Consider the following 25,741-nt stretch of genomic DNA (forward strand, 5'->3'; position numbering starts at 1 on the left):
TAAACGTACAATTAATATAGCTCTTGCAATTTATCATTTATTTTCATAAATTTTATTATTATTACCCTGAAAAATATTTTCTGTTACCTTCGGTGGAATCCTCAAAATATTATTTTATCTTTCAACTTTTAAAAAACTGATGCTCTCATTAAAACACCATTCTTCTAATTTTTTTTGTTCTTAATTATAATTCATTTCATAACAATGGGATGTAAATAATAATATACTATATAGCTATACTATAGTACATACAACGATAATAATAATGCTTATTCGTAAAAATAATTATCGTTGGTGTTTACTTTAGTTCAAAACGGTTATAAAATATGTTTTATATAATCTTGTATATTTATGTGTATAACTTATATATGTAAATACTTCATTTTTATTTATGATGAAAAATTATGGTTTTCTCTCGATACTTGAATATCGATGAACGCGGTAAATGATCGAACGGCTTTAATGAATGTATCGTGTTTTGTTGCGGATAGTATCAATATAAGCGCACACTGCGTTACCCCATTTCGCTTAATTGCAAAATATGCTTCGTGCAACTTTTAGAGCACTTTATATGTATATCACTTCGAAAAGCGTTTTCACAATTTATATATATATATATACAATATGTCACTATAATATACGTAATATAGGTACACAGTTACTCGTATGATATTAAATGTATGTAAAATCAATATCGTCCCCGCTCAGTTTATTTTTTGTCGATTTCATTATCAGTCCGACCGTATTACATAATAATAATATATGCATGACACATATCAAAGTAAATTAATTACATTAAAAACGTTGTGGTTAGGTGAGGGGATTCAGAGGTCGGGCTCGGGGGGTATACTGTTCTCAATTTCTCTATACGCCATTCACCTCGGCGAGCTATCATATTATTGTATACTTGAACGTTGCGAATGTTATTTATTATTTTTGATGTATATGTACACCGGATGGCTAAACAGATATATTAAATTTTCTTAAAAATGTAATTACACACTCCCCACCGATAGATGATAGTGAGTGAGAGTAGTTGACGCGTATCATTCAGCCTTTATAATGGGTGGTGGTAAACTCTCCCGATTGTTTGGTAAACTGTCCCGATTTTTAAAACTAGTAAACTCTCCCGGGTAAATATTTTGATAACCTGAAAGAAATGTGTAAACTCTCCCGGGTCAATATTATGTTTACCTGAAAGAAATGTGCAAACTCTCCCGAGTTATTTTAAATGTTATTGCTAGGTACCCTATGAATTAGTTGCACTGCAGAGATTGTGATTATAATTTTTATTACGAATAATTGTATTACCGTATTTAATCTGTATTTATCTTGTGTTAACCTGTATTTGTCTTTTAAATATTTAATTACCGTTAAATATATTTAAAACGATATCGACTATAATGGCTCAACCAATTCTAACTGTGTAAAACGAATAATACCCCATGCTCCCCAGCTAGCTTAGTAGCTTCGGTAGTACTGAACTAGACCCGGGAGAGTTTACATGTTCTCTTCGGGTAGTACTGAACTAGACCCGGGAGAGTTTACATGTTCCCGTCAGGTAGTATTGGACTAAATCCGGGAGAGTTTACCATCGGGAGACTTTACATGCCATTAAAATCGGGAGAGTTTACTAGTTAAGTAAATAACTTAATTTACTTAAGTTTAATCGCCCTTTATATAATGGTGGTAGTTTTGATCATGTGGGTTTGAAATTGAACGTATACAAATTCACGAAAACAGCATACAACAATAAAATAGTGAAAAATCACAATTTTGAAGAGAGTGTGGGTGGACGTAGTAGTTCACGTCAATTTTGTATTTAAAAAAAAAAATTCAATTTCCAGGAGGTCTCATACAAATGGTGGCGTTGGAAAAAGCCTGGGATACGTTAGGCAACCCCTCCCCCCACTCTGGATTAGCCAATAACTGCACCGGGCAGTCACAGTTTGGCGGCAGCGGGGCGTTCAATTCAATTTAAAAACATTACCGCAGCCACATAAATTGGATTGGCTTCTAATTGTTTTTTTTTTTTGATTGTACGTTATGTCATCTGTTTGGATTCTGTGTATATTATACATCGGGGCAAAAAAAAAAAAAACAACACATTTGATCAAATTAAAAATTATTCATCCGCGTAGGAGAAAATACGTTTTGATCGATTTGGCGTAGATTTCTATTTTCATACATATTATTCAGAGCACGCAATTATAGTTATATATATATTTATATACGTATCATAGTTGTTATATCGTTTGTGTACCTACTATACCTACACATCACGTGCTGCATAACGTAGGTATCGGGTATACCACATACATCTGAGGTTTTAGACGAATTTCAATTGCGTTTTAAAACGGCCACCATCGATATATTTTATTTTGACGACATAATACAAACGTGATGGGTATACTACAACTGCATGTAATAGTCTTACCAAGAGATGACGTATGAAAAATCCAATCAATGAATTTCCTTGGAGTTAAATCATGCTAGAAAAATATGTAATATCCTAAACTGCTGTATCAGGAAGCAATTAATAATGTCTTAGTAAGTTGAACTTATTTAAATTTTAAAGTGATTGCATGCAGCTACGACGCTCGGCATCTAGGAACTAGAAAGAGGAAGCATTAAGTCATACGTAATTTTACAGTAAATTATCATAATAATAGAATGATACGAAAAATTATAAAATTAATATTGCAGAAATAAATGTTTTAATATCAAGACATATTTTGAATGAAAAACTGTATTTATAAAAAAAAAAACTACTACTAAATTGACATTATTTTACAAATAAAAAATAAAAGTATAGTTCACAAGATGCAATATCAAATCGAAATTAATAATCTAATAAAATTTCGTTTACTGGAAGGTGATTCGATTGTTCGGTTATTTTATACCCACAAATACACAATATTGTCGTATAATAGGAATTTAGGATGTATGATTTACAATCTATCGAAAATCGTTTAATATCGGGTTCTTGCTATGTATAAGAATTTAATATTAATTTAATTATTTCTTTGGTCTGCTTACATAATGAGTATAGATTTTTAAGTAAACTTTTGTTTATAAATATTTGAATCGTCATCGACATATCTCATTTCTCTCAGTTGCGCATACATCTAATAAAAATATTTTTTAAATAGTAAAATTACGACCACACGGCGTTTGATATAGGCTATTTAGCTACACCAATGTCGTGGTGGTTTTTCGACATTATCATATATAAAAATATTACAATATTATCTTATCAAATGATGGGAAGAATGCCGTGTTTGAAAAACGTCCACCGATGAACGCAGAATAAAATAAATTTTATAATTTACGGACATTTTGCGGCGCTAACCTAACCATTTTGCTCGTACTACTTTATTGTTGCGTCGATATATAAATTAGGATTTTAATGTTTCATAAAATTATTTTGTTGTTAAAACTCGAACCCTAATCATAAGCATACAGCAAGACAACATTTTTAAATGTTGGTTCATTTTATTGCATCAAATATTGATAAATAGTAGCCAATTATGGGGATCCAATTGACAGGTAATAAATTAACCAAAAATATAATGCCATTTTTTTTTTTTTTTTTTTTTTATTGATCTTAAAAAAATACAACTCGGAAACATAGGCCATTAGTTCACAATTCTTAATTACTATTTAAATTATTTGCATTAAGTTCTTTTATACAATTATATTTTGTCAATTAAATTAGTTAGTTTTAGAAATTTCACCATTTTTTTGTTCTGATCTGGGTATGAACCGAGAGTTTCGTCAAGGGTTTCGGTCAAGTTGAAGTCCATTCGCTCCTGATCGTAAATATGACATTCGGTCAGGATATGTTTGACGGTGAGGCGTTGACCACAGGCTTCTCAGCTGGGGGTTCGTCATTTGCCATGAGATATCCGTGGGTAAGTCTAGTGTGTCCGATTCTTAAACGATTTGAAGAAGTTTCGTCTTTTCGATTGAGGTTGGGATTATCCCATCTGAAGGTTGACGACTTGATCTAGTTTAATTATAATCACCATGGCCAAATAACAATATTATATGTATTAAACGAAGAAAATATTTTTCTTAATTTCATTGAAATATGTATTTTTCGTAATCTAAATTTTTAAATTCAGAACCCTATAGATATAATATACTGCATGGAGATATTTTTAACACTTTCGACACCATAGTAAATTATTATGTAACAGTTGTTCCGTTCGTATTAATTATAGTGCGGTTACAGTGCTGTACTATATATATAACTGGTTCGTTCAACACAGTGGTCAGTGGACTATAACGATGCGTCTCTACTCTAAACTAAGTTCTCTACGATCTATGAAAATTATTCGGGCTAGTACGAACCGTGATGAATAGCGTCAGTTTTAATTAATTACTTATATTGTCACCGCTATGCGAATTTGTGTAAATAGTTTTATTCCGAACGGACATCGTACGATGCGTTTCTGGTGTTATATATTATTATTTATTATTTATCGCCATATTCATTTTTATTATTATTAATTTAATTATCACGTCACGATAATAATGGTACCTATTATTTGTTATTCGTTTAATAGGCACCGTATTGTTACGCCGAATTTATGAAATTGCCGATTTCATGAAATCTGCATCGCTGTTGCCGACAACGTGAAATCGGCAACTTTAAATGCATAATACTGCCGGTTGCGTGAAATCGGCAAGATCATTCTTAAAATAATGATTGTACATAAACACTGGAAATATAATAAAATCATATTGTAATAATAAATTATGTGTAAAAAGTTGTAAAAAAAAATAAAAAAAGTCGAAAGTTATGAAATTATATTAATATGTTTAGTTATATATTCATATTATATTTATACTTTTATCAAAGCAATACAAACTAAGATAAAATGTTTGTACTTACCTATATGATGGCATCGTATTATCGTCATAATAGGGAATAAAGATAGTGGCTTGGTAATGCCAATAATGAACACGCGTGAAATTTTGATTATTTATATAGGTATCACTATTTCATATTTGGAATGTGTTACCGAATTCATGAAATCGGCAGAAAAAAGTGTGCCTATTTCATGAAATTAGCAATCAAAATTTGCCGATTATGTGAATTTGGTGGTATAGTTGCCGACAGGCAACAGCGTTGCAGATTTCATGAAATCGGCAATTTCATAAATTCGGCGTAACATATATAATATAGCCAAGGGTCAACATGCAGCGACAAACGATTTTACTGATTCACTCATGTCATCTTTTCGGCACCGTCATGTACCGCATGTTTCAATCATCTATATCGAATATACACTATACAGTCCACAAAGAAGGAACGTATAATATCCTATCACCATCCCTCCTTCAAAATAAACATTTCATGGTGACTGCACGCCATACTCGTAAAACGTTGCCCATTTTCGCTATACCGACATTAGGCACTGACTCTCTGGTTAACGAACCGCTTACTCGTTGTATGAGACATGCAAATCTTGACCCCTATTTCTTTTACCTACTCTATAGTTTATTTGTAATTTTTGTTGTATTTATATATTGCCGTTAGTTCTATATCATTTTTAATCTTAATAATGTAAATATTAACTTTATTTTAATATCTAAATTGGGCTTCCACCCGTCTTATAAATAAATAAATAAATATATGCTCAGCTGTTCTTTCTGTACTATTTAAATTACCATGCACCTACAACAGAGGTTCTCAAGCTTTTTTGGTTCACGGCAACATAATTATACATCACAAGTTTTCGCGGCACACTCAACACAAATGTAATGAAATAAATTACTGTTTTCAATATTTTTACTAGCTTAATTATAAATTATAAATATCAGAAACTTGTCGTGGCACACCTAGTCGATCTCTCGGTACAGTATTGTGCCGCGGCACACCGGTTGAGAACCACTGACCTACAATACTATAATAATATTAATGTATTACGATTATGACGCGTTCAAAATTAGCGAAAATTAAAAAATAAATACATTGGTCTAGGTCGGCGGTTCATATCTTAAGTATGTGTATTAGTGCGTTTTTATTAAACATTAATAAACGATAGCAGCAGAGGAGTAGTAGTGTTCATACAGATCCTCCTCTGCTGTCGGTTTAAACGGGGGGGGGAAAGGTTGGCGGCTTATAACCTGTGCACCGCGAGCTCGTTTAAGGGGCGCCACGGCTCATCCGAGAATGAAAAAAATTATTAAATTATATATTAAAAATTGATTGTAGTTGAAAAGACAAAAAAAAGGCGGGTAAGTCGTGGATGTCGCTCTGCTGTACAGTAGGTCACAAGTGGGTTACTGTAATGGATGGAATTAAATTTGAATCCAATGATATTATATCATTGTATACGAAAAACGATTCTCAGCGAAGACGGTTTATCTGTCTAGGATATATTATAGATTATTAAAATTATAACCTTTAGAACTTCAGATTCACAAATAATTTCAGTGAAAAATTGGCTAAAAGAAACTGAAAAAACATCTTCTTTATACATCATAGTCGATTTTTTAATATTATTGGATAGATTTTTGCCTAAATTAGTAAAAAAGTTGTTGAATGTATTTGATACCAATTGAGGATTGTCATAGGTATTTATTGTTCTATCATTTATCTTAATTTTTTTAATATCATAATTTCTTGTGTTTTTCCTATCAGTGATCTCACTTATCACTTTCAATCACAATGATCAAGTTGTATCGATATAGCTATTTATTATTATTAATAAATATTAAAATAATTAAAATAAATAATTTAATTTATTAAAATAATTTTACAATACTAATATTAATATACTAAATTGAACGAACTCCGTCGGTATTATTTATTTAGGTACCTACTATTCTATATGTTATGCTTTTTGAGACATTGAGTTCAACTCATGAGATTAGGACTGTAAACCGCGTATGGGAATGAGACGAGTCTAACTACGTTTATTTTTCACGTGTTTCGTAAATCCCCGTTAAACTGCAGACTCTGCCTTTATGTGGTGCCGTTAAAAAACATCATTTAAACTGAAATGATTTCGTAGCACCCGGAGAATATTTAAGCCTCATCGTTTATATCTTATAGTAATCATTTTTATAATAATAAGTACCATTTATGTGGAATACGGTTCAATATTTATATCATTATTTTAATTAAATTACTTAAGTATTAAAATATTAAATTGAGAAATAGCTTCAAAAAATTTCTTAGAAAAAAAGATTTTGTATGAGTGCGGTTAGATTAGTTAGTAGATACTTTTTTTCAATATCCAGAGTATTCTTGCCATTTCTTGGATTATGTCTTGTGTTTAAGTATTAGACTTGATAAACTGTTTAATATATCTGGGTTGAGGATCCTCGATGGCTAGGATTAAATTTAAAATGGGAATAACCCAGTCCGACTATTTTAATGGTAACTTGAAACTTCCCAGTTCCCATTGTCTTTTAAAATATTTTTTTTTTTGATATTATTACCTAGTGCAAGATCTTGAAAAGTTTCGATTATTATGTATCCAACTTACTGGTGAGGTATAGTATAGACATTATCCATTGCACTAACGATTTATACTGCAGGTACCTACCTAATATACTTGACAGTTAATTTATACGCATGTGCACATTGAAGTTATTAATTTGTTTATGTTTAAGACTATACGTTTTGACGCATTGTCATTGAGTAAGAATTCTGTCAGTTAAGTATGTATTAAGATTTTTTAATTTTTTAAAAGGTGGACCCTGAGACGACGGTAACATAAAAAAATATAGTTAAAGATTGTCAAATATCAGCCTCTTTTCCCTAAATGTTAACTATAAATACGTTCATGAATTCAATTATAAATACAAAACTATCAAAAATAAATAATTATATTATTTCTATTTTAGTAACTTTCGGGTGAACCTATCAGGATTCACTGGCACCGCCACATGCATCGTCAACACTAATAGCGACTTGGTCGTAAGTATATCAAAAAGTAAATTCATTGAATGTGTAGGGTGTTAAGAAATATCGTAAATTAAATCCACTTTGAAACTTAACATGAGTCGACGACGACTAACATTGAATCGATTTTGGCGGAAAATTGGACCAGGAAGCATTAGCGACGTGATAAAATTGTTATGATGATGAAAAACAAAAACCCTAAACCAAACCTAACGAAAAAAACAAAGTTTCTCATACACCCATAATATTTATATATTGATATTATACGAAGAGTAATCAGTATACGATACTTTCAGCATGTATAAAAAACTGAGATATACGTTCATTACGAATCATTAAAAATGTTTTGAAATAAATATAATGCACATATTTAATTTTAGGAACTATATTTATACATCATATTAATGGCTATGACAAAAGGATTTAGTGTTTTGTGTAACGCAGCACAACAATTAGTTTTTCTCCAAGAATATGTTTTTAATTGAAACATGGTATGTGTCTTATTATTATGTTCAAATTCAACTCCAGTATTTTCCTTACACAATATGTAATCTTCCTAAATCTATAATGAATTCAAAAAAATATTATTTCCAATTATAAATTATTCGAAATACTAAATATTTACGTACAGTTATATATACATGAGGACAATTATTCATAGTTAGGTCGCTATCACTGTGTCTCTTTACTAATAATAAATAAACGAACAATAAACAATATATTTTATAGAATGATGCCTGACAACAATTTTGTATTATTATAATTATAATCCATCATACAATGTTTTTCTGTTAGGTTAGGCCAGAACAAAAAAATTAGGGTGACTTAATACCGACCGTTTTTTTCGACTAAAACATACCAATCTTTTGTCCATCAGTCGCATGAACCTAAAAATGCGATAAGACATTTAAAAACTTATTTAATTCGTTTTTATTTCTTGAGACCGGATTTTTAAAATAATATGGATTCAAAATTTTTTTTAATAGGTACGTTATTATTACTTGAGATCGGATTTTTAAAATAATATGGATTTAAAAATTTTGAAATTTAAAATAATCTAAGTTTCAACCAACATGATGTCACAATGGCTTCTGGGTATATAAAATTAAATGCATTTCAAAGGCCAGTTTCAAAATCAATAATGATGGACGTTGGTCTTACATTTGGGTATTTCGCTCTAAATCTTTCCAATATTTTTTTATATGATGCCTCACTCTTGGTTTCCATTAACACAAAACAAACGGGAATGGACTAAGGTAAAACATTTTTATATTTTGGTAGTTAAAGTAATTATTTTAAATTATAATTATTATGTCTCACGTGATTTTGTAGAATTAGATGGATTTTAAACAGCTGTCTACTATGTGGAGTAAGAGGTACTGCCTTCATGAACTACTGAAGATATATAAGATTATCACAAGCAAACATGATATTGAATTTCCCATGATTGTCTACTATCCATTCTTTATAAAATGGTTGATTACTGCAATGGTATCTATTGGTTACATTTATCCAACAAAATATAAAGTTTATCAATTATCAATTCTTAATAATTCAAATTAATTGTTCTAACCGGTCATTATTTAGATCTAAAAACTCTCCTAATTCGCGTAGAGTTGTTGGTATAGGAGGAACGGTTTTCTTACGAGCTTGGCGCATTGAGGGCTCAGCATTTGGCCAAGGATAATGAGCAGCTACTTGGGGATTTCTGTAAAATTTGTCACTCAATTATATTTTCATAACTTGCTTTGAAATTATAATATAAATACTTCAAAGTTTATGAAAGTAGGTAGGTATTGCTTTATAGTATTCAAACCAGGGCTTGAATTTGAAAACGTTATACAAATTTTGAGTTTAACGTTATTCAGAATTAAAACGTAATCCAACTTTTGAGTTTATAGTTATTCAGAATTTAAATTTTAAACGCATTTACGTAGCTGTTTCAAAGTAACAGGGCATCACTATTGGGTGAATGTAAGTTCCTATACACGAGACCTAGCAGGTAAACAAAATACATATGTTAGTTCCTACACGATAGATTCGGTAGAATAAGGTACATGTGTAAGTTCCTACACTAAGTAGGTAGATTATAAGTTATCAATCTAATATCAGTTATATCATATTATAATACTGCCATACAATTTAACCCTTTATTCAGTTTATTCTGTATAATATATAATTCTTTAGAATATTTAATAATTTACCTAATAAATATTATCAATTTAATAATTTTAAAAATAATAATTGTAATATATATTTTAACTTATATTTTAGATTCTGAACGGAGTAATGAATGTATTGATTTTACAATGATGTGTGTGTGTTTTTTTTTGTGTCTGTGTACAGCATAACTAGTCGAAATAATGCTTCAATTTCAAACTTTGGGGTTGGTTTCCGATGGGAAAGTGAATATTCTTGGTGCATTATACATGTCAAAAGTTTTTATACTAATGATATACCTATCATTGCATTCAAATTTAATCCCATCCATTACAGTAACTTACTGTACAGCAGAGCGACATCCACGACTTATCCGTTTTTTTTTTTATTTAATTATTTACAAAAATATTAAAGATAGCCATTTTGTTGTAGAGTTTATTTTTCTGAAAATATTGACGTTTCAAAATTTTATTTTCATCAATTTCCTGATTTTTAATATTTTTTCTAGTTTTGAAGAAATAAAATATGATTATAATCTATGACTATTAGGAACACGGAAGGTATTTGGCCGGATGTATGGGAATGCGCGCGGCGCGGCGGGTCACATGTTTGATAACATTACGGTGTTAATTAATAATTCGCAACTTTTCTCAAAACGAAAAAAAATATTAAAAATCAGGAAAATTATGAAAATAAAATTTTGAAACATCGATATCTTTAGAAAAATAAACTCTACAAAATGGCTATCTTCAATTTTTTTGAAAATAATTAAATAAAAAAAAAGCGGGTAAGTCGTGGATTTCGCTCTGCTGTACAGTATAGGTTACTGTAATGGATGGGATTAAATTTGAATGCAATGATAGGTATATCATTGTATACGAAAAACGATTCTGAACGGAGATGATTTATCAGTCTAGGATATATTATATTTAAATATTGTCATAATATTCTATTTTAAACAAATATTTTATTTTTCAATTAGGACGCATTTTGCATAAGGAATGGTTAATCCAAGACAAAATAAATAGGTATGTCAGCAATTATTATTCTCTAATATCTATGAAAACATTTCGTCATATATATTATAATCTGTGGTACAATCATTGTACCAATTTTCAATTTTTCAATTTCCGATCTAAATAACTGGTAAAATTTTCAAGTATCTACGACTTATAATTTTTGATAACAACAAATATTTAAAATCGTTAGAGGTTAAATCGTTATCGTTACACTATTCCGTAAAAATTTGAAATTCAAACTTACTTAAAATTTTTCCTACAATGATGCTTCGAGTTTTCTCTATAGCTATTTGAAGGAAAACTTATGGAAAACTTAGTGTTGTATTTTTAATTCTTAGTTATAAACACAAAACATTTTATGAGTTTTCATCTTCAAAATTACTTGCAAATATAAACGCTTATAAAAAAAAATTGTGACTAAGAATTTTTAATTTTTTTAGCTACAATTAGAAAAACTCATAAGGAACCTTGTATTAAATTTTCATGTTTTTTTGGTTGTCTAACATTTTTTAACGGACACTTCAAAAAACAATTCTCAAAAAAATCGAAAATTTCAATGGTCTATAAATAACTCAAAAAAAGTTGAAATTTTTTGAAAATTAAACTGTATATATATATATCACTAACATTAACATTTGGTGAAAATTTCAAGTATTTACAGTGATTAGTTTTTGAAATACAACCATATAAAAAAATTGATTTGGTCGAAAACTGGTTTTGCGTAAAAATTCCAGCTTTTCTGTTATTTTTTTTTTTGTTTTTCTCTATTTTTTTGAAAACTGTTGGAAAATGTTTGTTTTTGACTTCTATAATGCACCAAGGATATTCACTTTTACATCGGAAACCACCCCCAAAGTTTGAAATTGAAGCATTATTTCGACTAGTTATGCAGTACACAGACACAAAAACAAACATAAAAAAAAAAGCGGGTAAGTCGAGGATGTTGCTCTGCTGTACAGTAGGTTACTGCTGTAATGGATAGGATTAAATTTGAATGCAATGATATGTATCATTGTATATGAAAAACGATTCTGAACGAAGATGATTTGCCAGTCTAGGATATATTATATTTATCTATTTTGAAACAAATAAATTATTTTTAAATTTTGACGCATTTTGAATAAGGCATGGTTAATCAATTTTTCCAAAAACATTGCATGTAGTTATCATAATTCATAATACTTTATATTATCATAGATATACATATACCTGGTTTGAGGATAAATCGTTATCATTACGCGATTTCATAAAATTTAAAACTCAAACGCTCAAAACATTTTTCCTATAATGACGCTTCAAATTTTCTCTATAGCTATTTGAAGCAAAACTTATGGAAAACTTGGTGTTAAATTTTATAACCTTAGATATAAATACAAACAATATTATGAATTTTGAACTACAAAATAATTTGCAAATATTCATGGTTTTGACGAATTTTTGTCAATATTTGAAATTTAAATGCTAATAAAAATTTAATTTGAATTTTCGGTGGACATTTTTTTTTTGTGATAAAGATGGACAAATTTGTAAGGAATCTTGTATTAAATTTTGAAATCTTAGATTTAAAAAGAAAATTTTTTATGAATTTCTAGCTTATAATAATTTGCGAATTTTCGTGATTTTTACGTATGTTGTCAAAATTAAAATTTAAATGCTTGTAAAAAAAAAAAATGTGACTATGAATTTCTTTTATTTTTCAATTGCTATTGTAACAATATATTAAGAGCCTTGTATTAAATCTTCAATATTTTCTACCCAAAAAATAAATTTTTATCGATATTAATTTAAAAAAAAACTAATAATGATCGAAAATTGTATATACCTATGAATAGTACAACATAAGTAAAAAATTTTTGAAAATTTCATGGCGGATAGAATATCCTTATAAAAACATTCGGTGAAAATTTCGTGTATCAATGGTCATTTGTTTTAAAGTTACATCAATATAATCAAAATCGATTTTGTCGAAAACAGATTGTGCGTAAAATTTCCCGTTTTTCACTAAATTTTTAGTTTGTTTATCCCGATTATTTAGAAAATATATAAGAAGTTTTTACTTTTGACCACCAAAGTACCAACTAGATTCACTTTCTGATCGAATAAGGTACTGAAGTCAAAAATCGAAGCACTTTTACTGCCCCAAAACGAGATGACAGACATAAAAAAAAATATATTCATGGTTTTGACGAATTTTTGACAATATTTGAACTTAAAATGCTAATAAAAAAAAATTGTGCCTATGTATTCTTATAATTTTTTAATCACTATAAGAATAACTTATGAGAAACTTTGTATTAAAATTTCATGTATTTTGATAGGGCCAAAAAAAAATTATCGACACTTCAAAAAAAAAAAATGTTCAATAAAATTGAAAATTTTAGTTGTCTATAAATATATCAAAAAAAGTCAAAATATTTTGAAAATTAAATGCCAATCTAAATTACTGGTAAAATAGTTTTTGAATTACAACTATATAAAAATATCGATTTGGTCGAAAACTGGTTTTGCGTAAAAATTCCCGTTTTTCTATCATTTTTTTTTGTTTTTCTCGATTTTTTTGAAAACTTTTGGAAAATGTTTACTTTTGACCTCTATAATGCACCAAGGATATTCACTTTTACATCGGAAACCACCCCCATAGTTTGAAATTGAAGCATTATTTCGACTAGTTATGCTGTACACAGACACAAAAAAAAAACACACTCATCATTGTAAAATCAATACATTCATCACTTCGTTCAGAATCTAAAATGACAGTGTTACAGGATGCTATGAATAGATAAACTAATAGAGAAACACAAGACTTAGAATATTTGCAAATTGTATCACATCATTATTAATTATTTTTATGAAAAATATGATTTTATATTATTAGGTATAACGATTATTTATTATAATTTTTTGCTATGATTTAAATAATTAATGAGAACGATATGATATGATATTATAATATTATAATTTTTTTTTTAATAACACATCATATTGATTTTATACTAGTATTTTATACTACTTATTTGATTTTCTTCACTGGCGGAGTTTACATGAACTCAATTTTACCTGATTTTTTTCAGTGGCGAAGTTTACATGAACCCAATTTTACCTATTTTTTTTTCTGGCGGAGTTTACAGTAAAAAAAGGTACTTGTGGCGGAGTTTACATGCGTCCATAATATTTTAATAATAACGATAAGTTAATATGTGTCGTACAATTATTGTCAATAGTTTTGCGCCGTATATTATATAATTTATATTTTATACAATTTGAGCTGACTTTGCAGAGATGACGCTGATGGCACCGCGGCGACGGTGACCAATAAATGTAGGATTTAATAATAATATAATACGATATTATATTATGATCTCCGTCGAGGATTTCTGGTTTTGACGTGCCCATATTGTATATGTGTATGAGAATTGAGGGTGTTTCGACGTTCTGACAAATGACGACGACGCCCGCTCGTTCCCTACCGAAATCTTCTCCAGAGATTATATTGTATGGTCAAGGGTCGTATATATATATATAAGCACGCGCGCGCGCGCGTGTGTGTGTTGTATTGAGAACCAGAGGCGGCCAAATCTCATTAATGGCCGTCGTCGCGATTGCAGTCGAAATTAAATGAGAAACCACCCCGTGGTATAGACGATCGCGTGTGACATTTGAAACGAGTGAGGTTTTTATACTATTATCGTCGGCTTTCATTTGTCCACGTGACCTTGGACCGCCGTGATTTCTATCGACACACAATACAGGGTGATTCACCGCCAAATCGTCATGCTCATTCCCAAATTATTATTTCGAATATCTCAATAAAAATTATCTTAAAAAAATATTTCAACTTTAAAAATAACGGAAAAATTGATCTGATTGCCGAGACGAATAGATAAAGTTTAAAAACTCACACTGACTGTCCCTAAACCTATCAATATGGATATAAATGGTTTAAAACATTTTCATTCTTAAAAAGCAGTGCAATATGAATGTATGTACATGAAGTACATAAACTTACACTGACTAAGAATATAATATATTTTGATTTTGTATTATTTACAATAATTAATAAAAATATGTACCTATCACATTGACATTATTAAGATAAAAATTCAAATTTGTTTATTGAACTTATCGATATCTATACTCCATTTTATCGATATAATATTATACTTATTGTTATATTGACTGAACTTGATCTTTTGTAATTTATCAAAAAGATTTCTACAGCGAAAACTTATTTATGAAAAAATGGTTATCAGTAAACATTATAAAATACAAAAATTATAAATATCATTACATATCAAGAAAAATCCAGCTGATTTTATTTAACCTTTGGCTTTATGTTCGTAAAATGTATTGTACAGCATGTGCTGTTTTTAATTTTTAATTTATAATATTAAAACAATTTGTTAAATATTCAAGCAGAGATTAATGAACCTAAAACAAAAATTAAATGTTTTTTAGTGAATTATATAAAAATAATTTAATTATATGCGTATAGCATATTAAATATCAACAATTATTTAAAGGTACTTTAAAAGGTCCCAAGTCGGTCACTATATTTTTAGAATATTTAAATATTTACACGACATAAATTTAAAAAAACGGTTGTATGAAATTTATTGTAGGTTGTAGATATATGGTAAGTTTTAAACATTTTTTATTCAGAGTATTTACTGCCTTTTTTATTTTTCATTTAGAACCATATAGAAATTGAACAATATCACATGTATTCATTCTCGAGTTCTAAAAAGAAAAATGTATTTATAGATCAATAAAAATAAACAGTAAAATTGAAAGGTAAAAGTTTAACGATAATCGAGAGAGCTTGTTTCAAAGTTTTAAATGTGGAAAAAAATGTCTAAAGTTATTTCTCTCTCGTTTCTTTGGTTAATGTATATGTGATTATGCAAAATTGTGATGAACAGTTTTAACCAAATATTACACATTAAGATCAATTAATTGACGAAAACGTAGGTCTGAGAAAAATGTGTGTAATGTCGAAACAACAAAAAGTATTAGGAAAGTCGGTCGTTAATTTGTGGTAAACCAACCAGTAACCACTCTGATTTATTTATTATAAAATATAATGCGCTATATGATTATGTAGGTTCACGTAATATAATTACAACATACACTCGAACGGTCGGAGATAAGGGACATCGAAGGTATAAAAAGGGTTTCGGTAAGAATAACTTATACGTATATCATTATAATTCATTACGAGTGCATATTTACTTTGTATTTTCGAGTTTTTCCATTTCCAAAATAAAATTTTCCGTCGGTGTTGTACTCAAACACTGTCTGTCGGCTGTCGCAATAATTCTCAAGTATTTCAAAAAACAAAATTTTTAACCCAATGATGAAATAGGAGTGATTATCAAACTTCGTGAGTCATTTAACACATAAAGTGTATAGGTACACGTCAAAGTAATGATATAGTAGGTCTAAAATTGTAATTCTTGGTTATTTAATATGTAATTTCATAAAAATTTGAACTTAAAAAAACTGTGTTTGTATAGTTTTTAGATTTTTTGCAGCAGAATTAACTACTTACATGGAACCTTTTTTTATATTTTCAATTCTTAGCTATACAAATTAAACGTTTTATAAGTTTTTAACAATTAAATAATTTGTGAATTTTCAATTACATAAATTTTGTCAAAATTTGAACTTAAGGCTGTTATAAATAAAAAAACGTACTTATGTATATTTAACATTTTCTAACTGCTATTATATCAACTTATGGTGAACCTTGTATTAAATTTTCAAGTTTTTTGACCCAATGAATAAAATTGTATTCACATTTATAGAATAAAAAACTAAAAAAGCGGAAAATCTCAAATGTCTATAAATAACTTAAACATTTTTGAAATATTTTGAAAATTTTATCAAGTATAGAAAATGTCAGTATAAACATTCAGTGACAATTTTATGTGTCTACGGTAAATTTGCCTTAAAGTTACACCAATATCAAAATTTGATTTTCTCGAAAATTGATTTTGCGTAGAAATTCTCATTTTTCCTTGATTTTTTTCTCCAGGTGCTTTTGAAAACTACTGGGAAATAAAAAATTTCTGTGCATCTTCGCAATTCACCAACTAGATTCACTTTCCAACCTAAAATACTATTGAAGTTGAAAATCGAAGCATTATTTCAACAACTCATCGTGTACACAGACACAAAAAAACACGCATCATTTTATGATTATAGTACATTCACCGCCTCGCTCAGAATCTAAAAATTAAATAAGTTATGAAGTTAAATGAAGTTAACAATGATTATAATAGTAACGCCGTATTCATGAACGTTTGATACATTATGCAATAAGAAAGTTACCTGACGTCAAATAAATCGTCTACTCAAACGCAGAGATCCATTTGGAACACTATAATACTATTTAAAATAAAAGTTTTGCGCGGTACCTATATAGCACGAAAAAAGGACGTCGTGATAAATTAACATTATAAATTGTTTTGTAACCATTATGGGTCACATACCCACACAACTCGTCGAAAACAACATATTTAGGTAAAACAAACGTGACATTTATTATAAGACCACATTTCCGGTTTCATATAAATATTCTTGGTGATTCGTTAAAAAAATATCATAATAATAACTAATTAATACGTTAACGACACACATAAATATTATTAAAATATTTTATAAGAGTGATACGTGCGTTTAAAACTATGCTGTTATTTCAGCATTTTTTTTTTTTGTTCTCTGTGTTTCAACTTTTGCGTATTTGCGTGACCTATATCTTTCATGTTATCCTACTCAAAGTAGGTAGGAATTATTATAGTTATTCCTATTCAAAGTACTGTATAATATTACGCGAACAAAAACTACTCCGGAGTACTACATTATATGCATTATAATATTTTCATATGAAACATGGCGTGGAAAAATGGCTCACTCCATAATGCTATTATAACTTATAGAAATAACTAAATTAGCAAATATATTTTTCAAAGTTCTCCGATTTTCGATGTTTCAATAATAGAAAAATTGTTGTTTGAAAGTTCGTTCGATCTCCTACACATAAAATGAATAATTATTTTTGCAATTAGTATGTATGAGTCATAATATGTGATGGGATTATTGTATACGTTTTTTTTCATATAGTGCTTTGGACATTGGAAGCACATTGTGCAAAGGCAGATAAACTAATTATAACTTGATACGGCACAGACAACCACACTTAAAACGGCCGTTCTCACGGCCACTAATTCAATACGTATGACAAGACAACATAACACAAACAAATATGCGATATGGTAGAAACAATACGATTTTCGACGAGTATATCGATTGAAAATGACATCGATGACGCGTAACAGGTTATAGGATCGATGTCACTTTCACTCGTCAAAAACATAGAATCTCCGACAATGAGAACAGCACCCAGAGCGGAAAGGTGTATATATACGGATGCATTTTACCAAAAATAACGGCATAGCCACCCCCCTCAAAGCAAAGCAAGCAAAGCAAAGCAACTAATCACCAGTACTCCTTCAATCATCAAAACACCAAGACCTCAGGAAATCAACATACTCTGCCGTCTACTGAAGGATCAAAGGAGAACAACCAACGCCGAAGATAAACACCGCCACGTCCGCAACACCAAAACCGGCCGCCGCTAGTGAAGACTGACTTCGAGCAGGACCAGTGCAATCCAGATCACCGGACGGCGATACAGCCAGCTGCCGACATCGACCGTACCATATGAAAACAGCCCGTTTCCGGGCTAAGCCGTACCGACGTAATTGTGACCCGGTCATATCAACCACAGTAGCAACGGCGTTCACGGACACCTCACGTCGATACGACTCGCGCCGCCAACATCGCCGACGGATTGGGACAGTGTGTTGTGGCTATCCTGACACGCAGTACGCAGAGACGATACGAACTCCTGACCACCAACGATCATCCAAGGAGCCGAGCCAGAACCATCCCGGAGTGCTTCGAAGAGGATTCAGAGAACCACACTCCGTACACTCGGCGGAAATTTAAACGGCCCTTATCAGGGCCACGAACGACACGTAGATAGTCCCCCCAAGCGCGCCTGCCTAGGCCACGCTTCCCACCCGGGACTATTGATCGACGCCACTTTCTCGAGCGGGCTGATCATAGCCACCCGGGCCGTCCCGACAATGTATATATAAAAGCAAATACCCGATTATGTAAGACCGCCTCATACCCGAGTACTAATACAGGTAGTCAAGGGAACGTGAGCAGTCAAATCCCCCCTCCCCCCCCTGCAAGTTATAAATAAATTTGTATATGAAATAAACAGGATAATTACATAAATTATTAAAAGTGACGGAGTATCGTCTTCGGTAGCTCCGTTACAAACTTGCATGTACAAATGTACAATAATATGTGACAATGGAGATTTTCCGAAATCAATTTGTAGACCGGATCGTAATATTATTATATTTTATTACATAATATGAAAGATTTTCGATGGACTTTGAATAATAAAATCAAAAACAGATTTTACTATTTATTATATTCATTTGTCGACTCAAATTGATAAGTACAAGTCGTACGGTTTAAGAACAATATAGGTACGTAAACAACAGTCGAGATGAATTGTTAAAGGGCCAACAGCTCGTAAAAAAACTATTCTACTTTCATAAAATATAATACAACACTCATATTTTATTATATTTTGTATATAATATATCAAATTTTTTTACATTCCCGACGTATTGTTTTATACATATTGTGTACTCGTAGTGTTGGGTTAAATCAAAGTCCAATTAATAGAAACGTCCACTACAAACTTCATACCTCCAAAGAAGCTATTACAAATCAGGTAAAAAAGTCAAAAACATGTGCTGCCTTCACCTATTCGCGAAGTACTAATAACGCACCAGCACTTAATATTTATATATGAAATATATATTGTATTTGTGTCTGGTAGTTTACGATATCAATTTATTGCTTTTCAGACGACTGTTTGGCCGAAAAAAACAATAAAAACAAAAATCAGGAATCTTGTACAAACCGTCTTTTGCAGCGATACGTCCAGCTATACGTCCAGTTATACGAGCAAAATGGCGTTGCACGATTGATATAACAAAATATTATGAAGCGTTCCAAACGTCAAATAATATTATAACCCAATTTATTATTCACTTATACATATGTATATTATAAGTACGCAATATACGCTACATTGAAACATATTTGAGTGTTACGGTGTGGCTCTCGATCACTGAGGGTTGGCTGGATTACAATATCACAGTGTATCGATTAAACGCTCAGTGTATTATTACGTTAACATATATATATATAGCATAGACCTGGCTGCGAAAAGCTCAAAACTAATACGCCGTTGGTTATTCTCGTGTGTGCGATTTGTCTAATTCGGCCGGAAATCCGGATATCGTGTCCGGTATGTGACGTTATATTATATTCGATTCGTGTCTGGCGAATATTAGTGCGTTCGGACGTGGTAATCTCCGACAGCGTCAAGATAACATAATATCATAGTAGGTCAATAATTTCTATGATTTTTTTTACTAATCTTTATTTTTATCAATTTTTCCGTCTACACATTTCGAGTGGAAATAATGGTTAATGCCTGCGTGCACTCACACCCGCGAAATAAATTTAAAAAAAAAAAAACCAGTCAAAATTCAAGTTGTAATAGTGGCGATTAATAAGCTCTGAATAAACGACAGTAGGCGCAGTAGTCATCACGAGTGTGTATGTTTATTTAGTTCGATCGAAACTTTCCGCGTGCTAAAAATACTGTTTGAATTTGCACGAAAATGTTTGTAATATAAGCAACCGCCGACGAGTAGTTTTTTTTTTTTAACGATCGACAAATACAATTTACGGTTAAATCACCCCGCATGATATATAGCAACTTTATTTATCGTTAATTTTTGAAAACACAAGTACGCTTGTGGCTTGTCAACATTAAATATTTATGATGGCTAATATTATTATTATTTTACGAAACGTAAAACGGTTGTATGTAATATCGACGAAAACATAATATTACACTTTTCTAATAATTATATAAAGCGGTCGTGGAAATTTAAATAAAATTCTAAACTGCAACTATAGTTTTTAGATTTCGGGCGATAAAAATTCGTATAAACGACACGCAAGTGGTGTTTCAATGCGATTATTGCTAAGCAGTTTTTTTCCAAGAGTAATTTTCAATCCAAGTACCTGTGTGGGATGGGCGGGCGGGCGGTTCCGTTTTCCTCCAAAAACGAGATACCATTTTCCTCCAATGACCATTTTCCTCCACAAAAAAAAAGGGTTGGTTTCCATTTTCCTCCACATTATTTTCGACTTAAGTTGTGTCTATTTTCCTCCAATATTTTAGCAAATATTTTTGTTGTAGTATTAGTATATTGCGTTCTGTTTTATAAATATAGAGTAAAGCTAGGATCACATTTTGCGCTTATCGGTTAATGATTACACTCTGGTATCGGCTATCTAATAAAGATACGTACATACTCCATACGGGCATATATACGTATAAACTTATATATTGTTATATTGTGTATCAGTAAAGTTGTCACTGATTATTATGATTACACACATTGAGTGAGACAGACACACCGCGAATGTATACGATATACTCGCATCAATAAGACTATATTTTTAGTAGCGAGCTGTACGTCGACTAGTCACTATAGTTTTTTTGTTTCATATTACATTTATTTTAATTTAAAAATGTCTGAAAAAGCGATATATTACCTACTTTATTATTTATTGGAGGAAAATGGAAAGTGGAGGAAAATGGTCAAGAATTATTTTTAATTTTTTTGGAGGAAAATGGTCAGTGGAGGAAAACGGTATCTCGTTTTTGGAGGAAAATGGATACGGCCTGTGGGATAACACAAATGCCAGAGCAGTCTGTGATCGATCGATATTTGCTCAACGGCGGTCGATGCACACTTATCGATTCTCTTTCATTCAGAATCCCTCGATGAATCGGTCACCAATAACGTCGAGTGCTGGATGCCAGGTGGCAATATCTTCTCTCTGGTCCAACCTGTTAAGAACAAGACTACTGACTAGGTACCTAACTTAGATTCGTATATGAGTTTTAATAACGAAATAATTATAATCGAATAAATTTAAAAAAAATGTGTGATTCAGAACACGAATTCCATTATATTTTACTTACGGTGAGAGTATTTTCGACTAAAAATAACCATAATATGTTCTATAATATTATTTATAATGTTGTTTACTCCATAATAGAGTAAACAATATTTTCACATATTATGCATTTTTCAGATGGCAAAATGTTATTTTACTTTAAAAACACATAATATTGCGTCTCAAACTCAAACAACTGTGTAATAAAATAAAATACAATTTATAATCAATATGTTTAAAACTGCATTTATAATAATATTGACCTGAACATTACTTTCTTTCAATCTTATTACTAGTTTTTTTTTTTTTTAGCTCTAAAATCACTCCAAGAGCAAAAGAAATAACCGATATGTGTCGATACGTTTTTATTAATTAGGTAACTAATACGGTAATAACGTAATTTGACAAAAAAATTAACAACTGCAATAATAACGACATGTTCCCACCTATAAAATATCTAAAAATAATATTCAAATATAGATTGATTTTATTGAAAATGTCGTTAAAATGCGCTATGCATAGGCGGATATTTGGTTTCATCTGTGGGGGGGGGGGGGGCTAACATTTTTGTCTTATTCATTAGCGGAAACAAAACAAATATTTTTAGTCACTTCCGACGCTTCCACCTACTAACTGTAGTGGCTACTCCTACTTGATTTTAGCCGAGGCACCAAATATATATATAGGTAATAGGAACAAAAAATAAAAAATAAAATATTGAATAGCTACTAAATAATTTTTATTTTTATTGTATTTATTATATCTATTTTTTGTGCAAATATATTAACAATTGTTTCAGTATTAATAGATTTAAAAATTTATTTTTCAATATATAATATTGAGGTGTTGTTGAACCTTTCCTGCAGTATAGAAGTTCGAAGCCAAGTTTTTATTCTACGCATGGCCGAAAAACTCCTTTCACAAGTGGAGGAACTTATAGGAATTGTTAAAGCAACTTGAAATAGTTTAAATAAATTAGGGAAAATCTGTTTTGTTAAAACCTTTTTCACATAATTTAAAGTTATATAATTTTCATCAGTAGACTGCAATATACAATTCTTTGCCACTTCTATTTCTGACTGTAATACATCTTTAGGTACATTCATCAAATCCTGAAAAATATACAAAGTACAGGTTCACTTTTAATAAAACTAGAAAACTAGAGCATAGGTAAGTAAAAATTAATTTTCAGAAACCGATACAATACTTACTTTATAATGATCTACAAAGAAAAGACTTTCCTGTTGGTTCAATACCTTGATTTAAAGAATCTTTTGTCTCGTCGTGTCCCCTTAAACCAATTCCTTGACAACTTATAAATAAAACAATATCAACTAACATTTTCATATATTTGTTATTACTTTCAACCATCAACGAATACTGAGAAGATATTTGAGAATAAACACTACCAGTTTCTTTTGTTTTCTGATATTCTGACCATTTAACCATAAATATAAGATGTAAATTACTTTTAGCATGTGCATCCAATTTATTGAGTTTACTTTTATTCCCACCTTTAGATCCACTACAAACACTCAACTATAAATTATAATATAATACTTATATTAATAATTATAATTGAAAAATTATAAATAAAGCATAAATACAAAGCACTTGCTTTTTTCCAATTTCTAAAACCAACTAGAAAGCTATTTTCAAAATTGACACTATTTCCAGTACTAAAATTTCTACAAGCAAAGCAAAAAATTGAATCTTTTGATATACTATATTCAAGCCATTCATATGTTTTGTAATGCTTATGATTGAAAGCGCGATTTTGTGTACCAAATTTATTTAGTGGATATGACTGCAATATACTTAATTTAAATATAATATAATAACTTAAACAATGCTTAGTGTTTACCTACATTTGTACTTACTGTTAAAATTAGTCGCATAGGGCCTGTTAATAAAGTTCCCAAGTAGGAAATGCCATTTTTATCTACAATATTTTAACACTGTTTTGTGTAGTTATATCAATGTCTAAACCAATATTTAAATCTTCATTTTCAGATTCTAGTGTTGTTGTTGACGAGGAATTAGTAACAACTCATTTTTGTTTTTTAATATTAAAGACATCAAACATTCTTTTAGCCATTATTGAATTAATTACGATTTAAAATTTAAAATTAATTGATTAATTCAGATAAATACACAATTCACACAAATAATATAAAACTATATTGTTTATTTATTTAGCACGTCACTTACGGAAAACCACGCGTAGGTATTAAAAACACAAAAAAAAAAAATTAAGGTGATCACCGTATACGCTCCAAAAACGTAATCGACACTAATGCTGTGGCGGTCTGCAGCTTGCATATTTATAATTTTACAGGTATCGGAAAACAAGTTCTAGAATATTCGCGATTATCAATATATTATACCTACAAAATATGCGGTGAAACACGATTGAGCACAGTCCCTATTTTGAAAAAACCCGATTGAGCACGGTCCATATTTTTTAACAACCCGATTGAGCACAGTCAAATAAATGCAACGTTGCCAATTTTTTTGTCCGACTACAACCAGCTAGACTACACGCGTATTTTGAAATACTAGTACTATGAAATGGAAATATTTGTCAATCTGTGTGCTTTACTAGTCGTGGTGATTATTTTCAATCGTGGTTTCCCATATTTTGAAAAGCGGCACGAGTTTAATCGATAAATAATATACGAGTCGTGTAGGAAATTAGGATCGACGTAATCGTAAAATCAAAATAGGTACACTCATGCATTGTCGATTACGCCAATTAAGATTATCTGTACGACTGTAAGATTGGATATTATTTGTTATCTACATAATATAATATAGTCATATAGAAGTGGGCTTTTGTATTGCCAAAATGGCAAAATATAAGTAACTTTTTGTATAGGAGATGAATTATATATATATATTTATAGAACAAATGAACTTTTATTTATTATTTTATTATTAACGTTTTTTTACACACACTTTTATTTAAAAAAAAATTATACTCAATTTATTACATCAATAGGTAAATTAACTTTTAGACTAATCCGTATAGGACTTGAATTATATTATATATATTTATAAAAAAATGAACTATTGTTTATTATATTATGTAATTATTATTTTATTATTAACTTTAAGACTAATCTGTATTGGACATAAATTATGTATATTGTATATATTTGTAAAATAATTTAATTTTATATTTTTATACACTAATTAATAGCTTGATCATTATTATAAAATAATTCCTGTAAAAATTTCAATTTTTTTTTTAAATTTTTATTTTTCTGTGTGAAATGGCAACGTTGTACGTATTTCTATGCTCAATCGTGTTATATTTTGGATTTCTATTGTTTAATTGTATCTATGCTCAATAGGGTAATGAAAAAGGTAAACTGTGCTCAATCGGGTTCCATCCCAAAATATGGTTTTCCCAACAACGATAAGCCGTGAATATTCCAGATCATTCTCGTATAGTCGTACCTCAACAAAATAAAATAAAAATTAGAAATATCAAATATTGAAA

At 30.0% G+C, this 25,741-nt stretch overlaps 1 pseudogene; it reads right to left on the reverse strand.

Annotated features, from left to right (window-relative positions):
- Positions 1–22,964: 22,964 nt before the first annotated feature.
- Positions 22,965–24,134, reverse strand: LOC149054944 (uncharacterized; annotated as a pseudogene).
- Positions 24,135–25,741: the final 1,607 nt, after the last annotated feature.

The sequence above is a fragment of the Diuraphis noxia genome, unplaced genomic scaffold (genome assembly GCF_037042655.1).
Source record: "Diuraphis noxia isolate RWA-SAM2 unplaced genomic scaffold, SU_Dnox_SAM2 contig0005, whole genome shotgun sequence".
NCBI lineage: Eukaryota > Metazoa > Arthropoda > Insecta > Hemiptera > Aphididae > Diuraphis > Diuraphis noxia.